The sequence below is a fragment of the Suncus etruscus genome, chromosome 16 (assembly GCF_024139225.1).
Source record: "Suncus etruscus isolate mSunEtr1 chromosome 16, mSunEtr1.pri.cur, whole genome shotgun sequence".
In the NCBI taxonomy this organism is placed as follows: domain Eukaryota; kingdom Metazoa; phylum Chordata; class Mammalia; order Eulipotyphla; family Soricidae; genus Suncus; species Suncus etruscus.
This window is the reverse complement of record NC_064863.1, coordinates 55,203,939-55,217,856: the sequence shown is the minus strand read 5'-3', so window position 1 is coordinate 55,217,856 and position 13,918 is coordinate 55,203,939. Positions and strand designations below refer to the sequence as shown.

Sequence of the window (13,918 nt, the reverse complement as noted above, 5' to 3'; positions counted from 1 at the left end):
GTGTATTGCCATACCAAAGGCCCAGCTCCACCACATTTTACTCCGAAGATACCTAACCACCAAAAAAACTCCAGCTACACCAGTTTTGTTGCTCTGGTCGGCTGTGTGCAAGGCAAACACCCTACCTGCTGTGCCACGGCTCCAGCCCCTCCAGGAAATCTTTAAAATCAGGGTGGGCTACCACCCCTTGCACCTCTGTTCTTCTAAAAGTCCTGACAATCAAGCCCACAATCAAAAGTGACCACCATGTCTGCTCATCTGGCGAGTGACTTTTCTCCTGTAACTCTTGAAAGAGAGGTAAAACAAGCAGCAAAAACTCTTTTGGAGGGAGGAAGGGCAAGATCCCCCCCCCCGCCCCACAATCCTGCTTATTCCCTGGCAGCTGCATGCACAGAACCACCCTGCTGTTATGCCAATGGCCCAGGTTTGCCACTTTTCCACTAATCTTTGCAGAGAGTCTTAATGCCCCAAAATACCCAATATTCTGGTTTAGTGGCTGACATTTTCAGGGACTCTTTGAAGCCAAGGTGGGTCACCTCCTCTTGCACCTCTGTACTTCCAATTAGCATGTTCTTAATTATTCATCTATTGCCCTATGAAAAATTCAAATGAATTATTTTGCATGTGAATCTTATAATAAGTATCTTGACACCTTCTATTGGTAGGAGCTTTAAATCACAGTAATTTCTTGGATCCTCTGAATAATCAGGGGGTTGGGTGATAAAAGTCTAGATATGATTAATATTTAAAGCATACTTTCAAAAACTTCAAGTAAATTTTTTTAGTATGCATATATACTTAATCTGAAAATAAGATACATGTTTGCTTTACCTCATAAAAACATATAGTCTTTTGATAGTACTGACCATTCAGGATACAGAAAAATTTTGGAAAGTTGCTTTAGTAATAATCTTACCTTTCTGCTACTTTAATTCAAAATTGGCATATTATTCCTAAAACGATTCTTAGACAGCATTCTAGCTGATCACCCATACATATTATTTTTTTGTGTGAACAAATTCTTTTTGGAAAAACTATTACCTTCTCAAAGAAAGTAACCCTATTATTGTATACTTTGTAGGCATTAAAATAGAAATACTTATATATACTTTAATATAAATATTAAAACAAAAAACGTATATTAAAACATTAATTGTAAATTATTTTTACAAATTATATATTTAAAAATATATTGGCCAGCACAAAATGTATTATCTAGAAGCACTAGAAATATCACTAATTGGAGGTCCCTGTTTATTCTAGAGTTATATCATCAGGAAAGCTAAGATTTGTCATTTGTTTCTCAGTTAAAATGTCATTTTTTACTTATAGTAATGCCAGATTTCACTCACTAAGAAAGTGGAATGTGACTAAAGTTTTGTCTCTAGTTTCTTTTATAAAATACCAAATCACTAAACATGAAGCTAATGATAAAGAGATTACATTTATGATTAAATTTTATAATTATAAAAGGCTAGCAGTAAGGAAATTAATAAGAAAACTTAAAACACATGAAAAATAAAATTTTTATTAATATACTTTCCTCTAGGGCTTCCCCATATATTTCTTAAACCTAAAACTCATAAATTTTCAAGGTTAAACTATTTAAAAATGTAGGGATAATTTTATTAGTAAGTAATGTTGACACTTCATTTTAAATTAAAATAAGTTTCAGTCACTTTGCTTTAATGTCAGTCTATTCATTTTTAGCACCAAAGAAGCATTATTTAATTTTAGTAAATTATACAATTATATGATATAAAATGCCTTTGTAGGCTTTACATCTAAAAATGGAATTAATTTGAATTAAATGTTGTTTCTATACCATTTAATGCATGCTTGAACCAATCAAATTTTTAAAAAAATTGTCAAAATCACAACTTCAAAATTCAACTACTAGACTTGTAACCGATATTTCTAAAGCTTGTAGCACAACTCTCTATATCAGTTTCTCTCTTACTGAAGTGAACATATAAAGTTTGTGACATTATATGACTTATCAAATTCTTAGATGTGATCAAGGACAGGTAAACCTTTTAGAAATATAGATGTAAATTCTGAAAGTACAATTTTCATCTGCATTTGAAGATGTTTTTATTATGTACTGAAAAAAATCTAATGACACAATCAATGTTTGCTCTCTTAAATTTCTCAGCTCATTCTATGACCATTTATAATACGTATTCCCACACTTGAAAATTCCTTCCCCTTAATTCAATTCTCTTCTTTCAAATAATAATGACTTCATTTATTATCAGTATGACTGCAGCAATATACCAACTGGAACTTAATGAGGTTAATTTTTTTAATTCCAAATCATTTTTGTGAAAAAATATTGAATATTACCAATCACAATCAGACCAGCCATGCATAAACTCTTTCATGAATTTTCTTGAGTGTTCTGACTAAATTTTTTCTTCCTTTAAGCATAGTCATCTTGTTCTATTTCTCTGTAATAAACACATTTGAATATTACAATCATATTTTATTATTTGGGAAATTCAAATCCAGTTTAACTGTATTGTCCTTGAATGACCCTCAACACCTAATACTTGCTTCCATTAAATGTAATTAGTATATTTCACTCAGACTTGAATTCAGCTCTTCAGAAACGTTTTACCTTTAGACAAGTTACCATCATCAATGCCTGAAGCCTCCTAAAGGGCTTCCCAAGTCTGTAATTGTTTACTCCTATTTAGATGCATTTTTGTTCATGTATCTATTTTCCTCTAGGCTGTAAGCTATTTTAAAGTTTTTGTTTGGCCAGTGCCTAGAGTGCTATTCAGAATGAAGTTGTATCGAATGAATATTTATATTTATAAAGTGAATAAATGAATACCTTAGTAAAATAAAATAATGATATTTTTCAATGATTTAGATGTTTACATTCTTAATTTAAGACCCACAGGAGTAATTTCTAAATTTATGACTGTTTAAAAAATAATTTAGATCATGAAATTTAAAGATATAATTACCATATTTCATACAACAACCTTATGAATTTGAGAATAATTGTGAATAGTAAAATAATTTAAAACATTTTTTAGAAAAAACAATGATGTTCAGAGTAATAGCATAGTGACAGGGCATTTGCTTTGCTTGTGGCTGACTGGGACAGATCTGAGTTAGATCCCCAGCCTCTCATATGAACCCCTGAAACTTCCAGAAGAGATTTCAGCAAGCAGAGCCACGAGTAACACATCAGTGTCTCAGGTGTGACCCAAAATTTAAAAAAAGAAAGGAAAGGAAGAAAAAAATAAAGAATGTTTCTACTAAATCTGGTGAGTAGACATTCATAAATATCTTCCTATAATTTAAACATGTGAATGATGTTAACTAGCCACATTCAGTTAAAGTCAGATTATACTGACCAGATTTGATATGGTAAATGACTTGGCAAATTAAATTAATATAAATTGGTGACTTTTAATGAATATAGTTTTCTAGTATTTTAGAATTTCAGAATTGTGGATTATTAATCATAAACCTTTATAAATATATGAATTTTTCCAAAAACTATTGTTAATAGGTTTATATGTACTATATATTTTTCTTGGTATAAAAATGTAGATCAAGGCCATAGATACTCTGAATTTTCCTCACTAAGTAATAATTTTCTTTATCAAATTACAGAAGTATCTTCATTAGTTTATTTTTCTAGTTATCCCATTGAGTTAAAAGTTTAAAAAAGAACTTTAACTTTTAATAATTCTGCTTACTTTTATAGTTAATTTTAAGCATTAAATAATAATGTTTTTTCAAAATGATTGGTTTTTTAACATATATCTTTGTAATATTTATACATATTTCTGCATCTAGCTTTGATCTGGTTGCATTAGAGAACCACTTTGATTTCCCTCAAGGAGAGTAGATACACAGATGGAGAAATATGTAAAAATGAGAGACCATACAAGTTATGTGAAAAAAAAATCCTAACTTTAATGTGAAAAGTCAGGGGTATATATGGGATATTTTGCCAGTCATAGGTATGAAAAGAATGCTCACATTTTGTTTCTTTGCAAAATACAACATATCTCTCTTGTTAACAGAAGCTTATCAGAATACATTGTTTGATCTTCAAAACAATTCACCTGACTTTAGGTAGTATGCAGACCTGATAAATAAATATAGTTCAAGTAAGAGTCCAGAGTTAAAAAAAAATGGTTAATTTTAACATCTCAAAGCAGTTCCTGTCTGGCAGTCTCTGATGTAAATTAGGGATTTATTTAGCAAAGAGCTGGGTTTCCCTGTCAAAACAACTATTTCTGAAGGGACAGGTTTTTGTATTACAGGCAAATAAAGAAGACAAACTATATATTAAAGGTATGCGAATCTTATACCTGGTAAAAGTTCAACAGCCCAATGCTATATCCTAGCCTAGGGGTCAGCAACCTGTGGCTTCAGAGCCACTTGCTGTGGCTCTAACAGCATGAGAGTGGAGCAGTATCACTGATCTCCACTGCCTCTCCATGCTCAATTAATTAATTCACAAAATTTTGGGGACTGCGGCTGGAGCAGTGGCACAAGTTGTAGGGCATTTGCCTTGCATGCGCTAACCTAGGAGGGACTGCGGTTCAATCCCCTGGTGTCCCGTATGATTGCTCAAGGAACACTTTCTGAGCATATAGCCAGGAGTAAGCCCTGAGTGTCACCAGGTGTGGTTAGAAAAAAAAAACAAAACAAAACAAAACATTTTGGGGCCTGATGAATTATTTAAAAAAAAAATGGTGACTTGTTAGTGTAATTTAACGATTATTTCTATGAGGAGGATTAATTCTGAGGGAGTCAAACAAAGAAATAATAATAATAATAATAATAATAATAATAATAATAATAATAATAATAAAATCAATCATGCCTCCCAGTTGATAGCTTTAGCCTCTGTGAAAATGAAGGTAATGTCTTAACAGCCCTGATGTGCAGACACTGTACACTGAGGTTCAGGAGAAAAAAATCTCATTTAACAGGTAAACTAAATATTTTATTTTGCTATTAATTTGCACAAATATATTTTACATTAAGTGAAATTTTTTTTTCTTCTGATCGACAGGTAACTGCGTGATCCTGTATATGTATGCATTGCTATATTTGTTTTAAATGTAGCAATGGTTTTGTGGCTCCCAGGTTTTTTTTTCCTACTGAAACAAGTCTAAGTGGCTCTTTATGTCTTAAAGGTTGCAGACCTCTGTGACTTGGCCAAATCTTTTTGATGTCAATTCTGAGGTAAAAATTAATTAACAAGTACTCAACGTCCTTTAGAGATATTTCAAAGGCAAAACATTCCTTTCTGTTACAAATTTCAAAGTTATTTTATTTTATTTTATTTTGTCCCCCAATTCACAATACACACCAGGCAAAGGGCCTGTGTTGAGGTGTATATGGGGTGCATTTACTGTACCTCCTCTTTCTATACAGTCAGTGTAAAGAACACAGCCTGTGGTAAGAATTGGGAGGCTCAAAGATATTTTAAAGACAAAGAGGAAAGAAGTTGTTTTTAATTGTTATTTTTTGGTGTAGGGTCGGGTGTTTTTTTTTTTTTTTTGGTTCACATCCAACAGCATTCAGGGGTTACTCCTTGCTCTGCACTTAGAAATTGCTCCTTGCAGGTTCAGAGGACCGTATGGGATGAAGGGAATCAAAAAGGGTTTGTCCTGGTTTGGTCATGTGCAAGGCAAATGCCCTACTGTGTACTATCACTCAGTCCCTTTAAGTGTCATTTGGTGCTGAATTTTCCAGGTAAAGAAAAATAACATGACATTTATGTGCATGTATAAAGTACATACTGATATATGGGTTTTTGGGTCATATATTGCTTTGTGGCTACTCTTCTCTTGGTGTCAGGTCAGGGGCCACTCTTAATGGTATGAGACACTAAATCTAGATATCTAGGCTATATTTGCCTGTAAAAATCTTTATGTTAGGAAGTAAAATTTCAACTATATACACAATTAATACAGCACAAGGGAGATTCATATTTAGGCCAAATAAATGTTTGTTACTAAGCATGAAGAATATTAACTTCACTAATAGAAATCTTGTCAGCTATCCACACACACTGAGGGAAGACTTCTCAGTGCGCCTTCTGACAACATTTCTATTCACCTTCACCATTAGAAATCTTGGTCAGTCATCCAAGCTGAGAGAAGGCTTCTCAGTAGGCCTACTGACGAGATTAGATAGTGGGAGTTTCATATTTAGTAAGCATGAGGAATATCGCCTTTGACTATCAGAAATCTTGGTCAGCCATCCAAGCTGAGGGAAGACTTCTCAGTGGGCCTACTGATGAGATTAGATAATGGAATTGATAAATATACACATAAAGAATATAACTTATTCGCCTTTGCTATTTTTCAGCTTACTTTCGAGAAGCAGTGAGCATTCACATGCAGAAAAGCATCCATTCAATCAGCTAAGTTATCTCTTCTACCTTATTAAACCCAATTCATGGGCCAGAGAAATAGCTAAACAGATGTAATATAGTGCAGATGTTAAAAGGGGCCAAGGAACCCAGGGTCTGGGGAAGCCCAAGGATCGGGACAACCCTGGGCCCCAAGGGGGGAAGCCCAGAGTCCGGGAAAAACCATTACCTCAATAAAGATTACAAAACATACCTCAAAGAATGCAAAAGCAAAACGGGTTTATTTCAAAGCTCTGAGGTTCTGGGGACAGCCATGTGGACTGAAACCAATCTAGAAAGGTAGTTTTTAAGCAACCTACCTAGTCCCGAGTTAAACACCACAATGTCCAATCAGAGGGCGAACTTGTCCTTTTTCAAAAGAAAAGGCAAGAACCTGGGGAGGAGCGAGCAGAGGTCCATTCCTTTGCCCAAATATGTCAACTTCCACGTAGGAGGGGCCTTGGCTGATGACAGCAGGCAATTGATGCCTCAAAGTGAAATACCAGATCAAGGGGGATCAAGAAAGTGGGGCAACGGGCATATCTGGTCAAGGTGGGGGTGGAGAAGGGCTTAACATGCATCTATCACATATCTGATTTATTAGAGTATCTATTTTATAAATTTTCCCCTAACATAGGATACCGGGGTTTGGATTTCTGGCACTGCATAATATCTTCAACACAGCTAAAAGCAGTCCCTAAAATTGAAATGAGAAGTATTCTCCCAGAACTACAGGGTATGGTCCCCAGACAAACAATCAAACAAACAAACAAAACAAAATAAAGAACAAAAATACAGAAAGCAAACATTCAGCAAAATCTGAAGGAAATGAATCAACGGATTCTGTAATTCTCCAATATGTACTTCAGGCCACTCATCTAGTAGCTCGGCTTTGTACATATTGCAATTTGATATAGTAGCTGAAAAGCGATCAGCTAACAGAGAATTGCAGCAATCAAGTTGTTGGGGGGAAAAAAATCAATGTACTGAGCAGACTTTCAATCTTATTATAAGACTGATACAAGTAAAGACAGCAATGTTCCTTCTCTACCAGCATTGAAGTGGAGAGATGAAGAAAAATAAAAAGACATGACTTCACAATTTAAAACTCAAAGATAGAATTCAAAAAACCCAAAGTATCTAGATAAATCCAAACATGATACAATTGAAATTTGATCAAAAGCCATTTCTATTAAAAGTACAATAAAATGATTAAATCACTCAAGTGAGTTAATAAAATGTTTATTATTTGTGTAAATTAAATTGTCTGAAACTTCATTATAAGTAGCAATTCAAAGTTACATAAAACTCAGAAAGTAGGATAACATATTAATATTTCACAATAGGTATATGTGGGTTATTGTAAATGACTCAGAAATGTAAACCTATTCAAATATTGATCTCCAGAGAACATTGAATACCACATTTAAATAAAACCATATTTGAAAACTTCCTTTTGTGCACTAGCTTACTTTCTAGGAGGAAAAAAAAATGGAGGGGGGATTACTTGAAGGGGGACCAGAATAGAAAGAAAAAAAGGAAAAGAAGAATTACACAACAAACAACGTTGACAACTCTCCTGGGAGACAAAGGCCTAAATCAATCTGAGGTTGCTCTTGAAATGCAGGCATACGTTACCAAGCATTATATTAAAATTTCATGATCAATAACGCTGAAAGCTGCAAAACATATCAGGAAAATAAGTGCTGACAATTCACCAGCATATGAATTTAATAAAATGCCATACTCCAGCCTCAGCAGTAGTGCCAAAAGGAGATGGCCGATCCTGATTAGAATCTGTCAAATGAATCTCTATTTGTCAGGTAGTAATAAACTCAGAATAGTACCTTTTGTTCCAAGTTGTGTTTGTTCTCTGATATACAGGAGTCAATTTATATTCTAATATAATTCTAATGTTTTCAACAGGAAGTCAACAAGTCAAACAAAGACCTTCCTTTCCCTCCTGGGGAAAGATCAGAACTTATTTACATATTTTGATTTTATATGTAGATAATGTCTGGACTTGAAGATAGAACTGAGTTAGGAAGGTTTTGGTTTCAGAGAATCTGCATTTGTATTCACATGCCACACATCTACTTCTAAAATTTTATTGCACATCTTTTCAGTCTTGTTACATTTTAAGGACACAGAAAGTTTGTCTTCCACGGTTACTAAAAGCAGTTCTCTCATTTTACTTAACAGCTTCATTTATCAGGCATTCAGAAAAAAGTGTTTAGAGAACAAATCTTCATTTTAGCTTGAAAGAAATGCTTATTCATCTCAAGAACCACTGAGTGATCTAGAAAACATTATATATGACTAAATGGCGAAACTTATGATTTTATTATCTTTTCATTATTGAATAAACAACTTAAGAAAAACAAATAGTGAGTTATATGTATTTATTAGTATAAATGCTATATTGCTGTATAATTAAGATTATATTTCCTTACTTAACATTAAACCAGGCACTACAATGGTCTGAAGATTAGTTTACCTTTAGCTCACTGAATTTTCTTAGTTCTCATTATTAACTAGTTTGCATCATGAACTGAGTTTTCTGATAATGCTCTATCTTTGACTCATATTCCAAAAACACCATTTTTGTGTCATTTTCCACTATGTTAGAGTTATCTACAGCATACACATAATAAAAGTATAGAACTCTGAAATAATCTAGAATATATGTGATATTTGAGGATTACAGACTTACTATCTAAAAGTTGTGACCTTATATAAAGAATGCTTTAAATAAACTATACTGTGCTTTTTCTTGATTAGAAAATCAACCTACACTGCTGGTAGAAAGTTAAAGAGTTGCAGCCATTACTAAAATCAGTATGATTTTACAAACAATGAAAATATCAATTTCTAAGAGATTCCACTACCTTACATTAGTAAATTTATACAAATCCATAACACTCGTTTAAAGATATATATATATACATATTATAGATACATATATATTCTATATCTATATATAAACTCCGTGTGTTTCGTATTATATATAATAACCAAGAACTGGAAACAACCTAAGTACCCACAGATGACAATGGATAAAATAGATAAAGATGTGATTTGGGGTCAGATATAGAAAAGATTTAAAATCCCCGTCTTATCTGAAAGCCACTCTGGTTTGCTCCCAGGCATTGTGCCTGATCCTTCAAGCATGCTAAGAGTGATCACTAAGAACAAAGACACTGAGCACTGCCTGGTGTGGCCTAAGGGCTGTGTGATGTGGTATATATAATAAAATACTATTAAAGGATTTATATAATTTTAGTGAATCCAATACTTTTATTGCAATTTAGAGAAGCATGATGGGAGAGAGAGATCTGTTTTGAAGTTACTCAAACATACTTCTCTAGAGAGTATTAAGCAGAGAATGTCTTTTAGAAAAAAAGTTATGTGCAATTTCTTTAAATTGCTTTGGCCTGGAGTTCTCTGCATGCATGAAAATCAATCTGGACATAGTGACAGGGAAAGTTTTAGATTCTGGAAATTACTTTCATATTCTTAGCATGTCCATTATAGTTTATCATCTTTGTTTTTTAGAAGACCCACCCTTCTCTGAGTGAGGTCTCGTTTTTCTCATCTCCAAAGAACTCAGGATTTGCATCTTTAGGGGATTATATCTTCATGTCTTTGAGCTTTTTCAGGGACGGGCATTTTTTTTTTCCAAAAGCTCATTGCCAGGCCGCCCTAGTACCTGCTGTTTCAGTCACTATGTAACTGAGTTCAAAACAGTCTTAAGGAAGATGACCAAGATATTTTCATTCACATAGCAAGTACATCGTTTTGGATAAAAACCTTTGGATTCTAGATTAGTCATCAAAAGCCTTAAAGTTTTCGCTCCATTATGGAAGTAAGTGACAAGATGGAAAAATAAAAATAACCATCTTTTTAAAGTTCTGTTAGAGAAGTAAAATTTCAGAGAAATTTCTGAACAACGATTGATAAACCTCTGGACACTGAAATTGACCCTGTGAGTTAAAATATCCAGGAGGTTAGAGTGAAAGAGATGATTGTTTAAGTTTCTCTCTAGAGCAATAGCTAATTCTCACAGTTAAAGAGAAATCCTTTCCCATAAAAAATAATTCCCATTACTGTGAGATGGGAGTAATTGTGATACAGTGGGAGTATAATGATGAAAATGAATTTATATATCCGATTAAAATAGATAAGGGATAACTGGGCATGGGGAATAATAGCAGAAGGAAGCTACCAGCAAGAAATCGCTCTTCCTTCCCCCTCTCTTTTTGAAGTCTCTACTCTCTTAGCAGATCGATCACAGGATCAGGTAGTGCCTGCAAGTCCAGACAGATGGCTGCAAACAAGCAGGCATATCTCTGAGAACAGGGCAAGGAAAGAATACAGACAGGGTCAGATGCTCAGAAAAGCTCATATTCAGGCAATGCTTGGATGCTCAGCGATTGATAAGGTACTGAGCACTAGAGTTTCAACAACAAGCGTCATGGCTATGGCCAGATAATAGGAAAATCGGTGACAGGAATTACTGGGGTTCAGTTGAAAAAGGCCCAACAATAGGTATACAGCACGGGATCAGTCCATAACCTCGGCCATGCTTGGAGATAAAAGAGAATGAAATAACAGGGAACCTTTAGGGTACAGTACAGGAAAGTTCCAGAGACAAGATTTCAGAAGTTGTACACAGGATAGAACATTGTGTGATAGAATGAGCGATATAATGCATGGGTAAGAAAGGAGAGGCCTGGACATTTGAGGAGGGACACACCAGTTTGCTTTAAGTTTGAGACCAACTCTAAACTATTTTTGGGCCACACCCGTTTGACGCTCAGGGGTTAACCCCCTGGGTTTGCGCTCAGAAATCGCTCCTGGCTTGGGGGGACCATATGGGATGCTAGGGGATCGAACTGCTGTCCATCCTAGGCTAGGCTAGTTCATTACACATACTGTAATACATAGTGACAATGAATGAAGGGCATTCCCACCACCAATGTTGTGTTCCCTCCACTTCCTGTTCTCAGCATGTCTTCCACATCTCTCTCCTTTACCCCCCAGAATCCTAGTGCAACTGGTCTCCACCTTACAGCTTGTTATAGGTTGGGTATCTATTCTGTTTGGTGTTCCCAGTCTGGTCATTTTTTATTTACACTACATGTTCATATGACTGGTCCTGGTATCATTCTTTCCCCCCCTCAATTTATGAGGCTGAATGATTCAAGTTATGCTTGAATCAAGTTATGCTTGAAGGTTAAGGAAAAGAGGACAAAAAATTTGTTATCTACTACTAAAAAAGAAAAAAAATCACCAAATAATATCCACAAAAGTGGAAAAGAAAGAAAAAAGTGGAAGAAAAAAGAGAAGGAAAATAATATCAAAAAACAAAAAAATAAAACAAAACCAGAAAAAGTGCTACAGTGGCAGGGTTTGGTGTTACCCCACCTTTTTTTTTTTTTTTGTATAGGCACAGTAAGTATTGGGGAAGGAAGGAAATTTCTGTGGCCTAAGAGATTCAGGGTTTCTCCACTCTTGAAGCATATTGTCATGGGCGCAACCACTGGCTCCATATCTTCTCATTGCCATATCCCAAGGTTTTTGGGTTTTTTGTTTGTTTGTTTGTTTGTTTTGTGTGTGTGTGTGTGTGTGTGTGTGTGTGTGTGTGTGTGTGTGGTGTCAGGAACCTTTCCTCTTGGTTATGGATGAGAAAATAAGGCCACTGTAGCAAGCAATCTTGGTATTTGCGCTGGTCTTAGGACAAGGCCTAGGATAGAGTCTTTAAGTTTCTAGAGGTACTATTCCACCATTGTTGGTGTGTTCAGTTTTCTGTATCATGTGCTCCATGTTTTTGCTCGTTCCCTAAGCTGAAGTCTAGGAAATTATGGTTCCAATGGTTCTGCTCAGTCTCTGTTGTCAGAATTGGGCCTCTGTACTAAGAAATCTTGATTTTTGTAAGAGACCCGGGCTATAGCCTAGGGTAGGGTTTTCCTTAATGGTCTCAAGGTATATTCTGCCCAGTCACGGTTGTCAAAATCAGTTTTCTGTAGTTAGCGCTCTTATTTTTTATATTTCAAATAACAAATACAGGTTGGGATATGCAGGGAGTAGAAAGGTCTCTGGGTCTGGAAAGACAATATAGAAGAGGGGTTCTATACATTGTATAGATGAAATGTTTAAGGCTAAGGCTCGGTAGTCATAGAGGACAACTGTATAGAAAGTAACGTTCACTTAGACACTGACTTCAGAAATCTATTCGAGTGTTATACTCCATATATAGGACATTCCATTTCCTTTACTATAAATAGTCAAGAATTGATTGGGGCGTAGCGATAGCACAGCGGTAAGGCGTTTGCCTTACATGCGGAAGGTCGATGGTTCAAATCCCGGCATCCCATATGGTCCCCCGAGCCTGCCAGGGGTGATTTCTGAGCATAGAGCCAGGAATAACCCCTGACCATTGCTGGTATGACCCAAAAACCAAAAAAAAAAAAAAAAAAAAAAGAATTGAAATATTTTTGGACGATTAAAAAAGGATATATGTCGTGCGGGCACATTTGAAAATGGTTGAGATAAATCTGCTTTGGCTAGCTGTCCAGGTATGTGGTGTCTCCAGGCCCCGCTTTCGCCTCTGCAGCTTGTGAATGAATGGACAGGGGTGGAGTTTTCCTTCACCCCATCCCATCCCCCAAGGCCCAGGTTACCAGATCTGGCCATGAAGACCATTCTGGCATGGGGGAATCTGGCCCCCTGGACTGAATGGCAGTCTGGGGGGTCCTTTGGTTAGCTGTCCAGCCCAGTGCCCACCACATACCAGTGCAAGGGACCAACTCCTAGCACTCTCAACATCTGCTATCCTATGATATACAATATAGCATATAATAATAAATTTAATATATTAATATGTAATATAATAAATATGTATATTATATAATATATGTTCATAGATTAATAAAATTAAGTTTAGACAAAATTCCCATAATTTTCTGTATATGTAAAAATATGAAAGGAGATTGAATAAAATAAATGCATTTTTAGCATCTTTGAATAGACATGCATTTCTGTCTTTATTTTCTTTATTCTATCTTTATTATATATCGATTATCCATTTTCTTTTATATATATATATAATTTATATTTAATTAACAGTTGTAATAAAAATTTATTCCTTTTTCATGAAAACATTTTTTGTGACATATATTCAGGGTGAAACTCGCCACTTAACAGTCAGATGAAACCAGAAAACGCTTCATGACACCCTAACTTTGACATGGATTCTGTGCAAAAACCAAGATCTCTAATTACAGTATCCTGTGATAACCATGATTGAGGAGACTTTTCCTGGGACCATGAAGAAAGACTTTGGGGTTAGACAACTTAGTATGACTGTAACTTGTATTTGTTCTTCTGGCAGGATGATTCATGTGGAGGGGCACCTGGTTTTAGACCACATGTAGTTCCTTTCTATTTTCCCCAAATTTTGCTGCACCTATGCAAAAAACTGCCACTTCTTTTTTTAATCTTTTAGATAGGGGCTACCAC

General features: G+C 35.1%; 1 non-coding gene and 1 pseudogene across 1 annotated transcript; one reads left to right on the top strand and one right to left on the bottom strand.

Annotated features, from left to right (window-relative positions):
* LOC126032150 (NEDD4-like E3 ubiquitin-protein ligase WWP1) overlaps positions 1 to 13,024 on the top strand; it is a 52,026-nt pseudogene extending 39,002 nt beyond the window's left edge.
* LOC126033303 (small nucleolar RNA SNORA51) lies at positions 5,324 to 5,456 on the bottom strand. Its single transcript, XR_007504411.1, has one exon. It is a non-coding gene; the product is annotated as a small nucleolar RNA SNORA51 (small nucleolar RNA).
* Positions 13,025 to 13,918: the final 894 nt, after the last annotated feature.